This window comes from Sinocyclocheilus rhinocerous, unplaced genomic scaffold (genome assembly GCF_001515625.1).
Source record: "Sinocyclocheilus rhinocerous isolate Xijiao unplaced genomic scaffold, SAMN03320098_v1.1 scaffold1631, whole genome shotgun sequence".
In the NCBI taxonomy this organism is placed as follows: Eukaryota; Metazoa; Chordata; class Actinopteri; order Cypriniformes; family Cyprinidae; genus Sinocyclocheilus; species Sinocyclocheilus rhinocerous.
In genome coordinates, this window is record NW_015666240.1 from 224,876 (window position 1) to 226,106 (window position 1,231).

The window sequence follows — 1,231 nt, forward strand, 5'->3', positions numbered from 1 at the left end:
TGTGTGGCTGCTTCGGGGATATCAGAGGAGCTGAGCGCCCTGCATTCCCGTGTTCTCGACACACTCTCGGAGGCGCGGGCGCCCTCCACGAGGCGATTGTATGCTCTAAAATGGGGAGTGGTTGTGAAATGGTGCCGTGATGTTCATATCAACCTGGCTGCTTGCTCCGTGTCGGATATTCTGCATTTTCTACAATACAGACTGGATAGTGGCTCTCTACCATCAACACTGAAAGTCTATGTGGCCGCTATTGCCTCGTTTCGTTCCCCGCTGGGCGGGCAATCGATCGGTAGGCACGCGCTGGTGGTGAGTATATAATTTATTCTGATATATTATGTTGACTGACCAATAAGAAGGCTGCTGTAGGCCACAGAGGCACTGTACTGCCGCTCAAGAAATTTGCTTCAACACTGAAAGTCTATGTGGCCGCTATTGCATAGTTTCGTTCCCCGCTGGGCGGGCAATCGATCGGTAGGCACGCGCTGGTCGTGAGTTTTCTTAAGGGATCGAGGAGATTGCATCCCCCACGTCCGCCTTCAGTCCCACCCTGGGACCTCGAGGTGGTGTTAAGAGCTCTTTCACAGCCACCATTCGAGCCTTTAACATCCGTTGATATGAAGGAGCTATCTCTCAAAAGTGCACTTCTTCTTGCCCTCGCTTCGGCTAAGCACATAGGGGATTTACATGCGTTTTCTGTGGACAGTGACTGTATTCGCTTCGGACCCGGCGACTGCAGCGTCACTCTCCGGCCGAGGCCGGGCTACGTGCCTAAATCACTATCTACCCCTTTCAGAGCGCAGACTGTTTCGCTGTCTGCCCTGTCTTCTGAGTCTTCGCCAGGTTTTACAAGCTGGACGTTCAGTCCTTAGCCTGCCAAGTGCTGTCGGTGAGTGACTGATTCCCGTTTATGCTACCTATATTCATGTGTGTTGTTGCCTCGCACAGTAGTTACTCTGCACAGCCGTCTATGCTATTGTTGTCTGCCCTTTTACTTAGTGCAGCTTCCTGTTATTCATGTCTGATTCCCTTCGTACTACCATTATCATGTTGTGTGTTATGCTGCTAAACACAGTTATGTCTGTGCAGCCCCTTACAGTACTGTTGCTACTGCCCTGTTCTCAGCGCAGCATACGCTATTACTGACCAGATATGCAAAATTCATATTCAAAATTCAACCTGGGCTTTAGACGCTCATTGGCTTATCTCCACCTATCAGCTGCGAGCCCGCCTA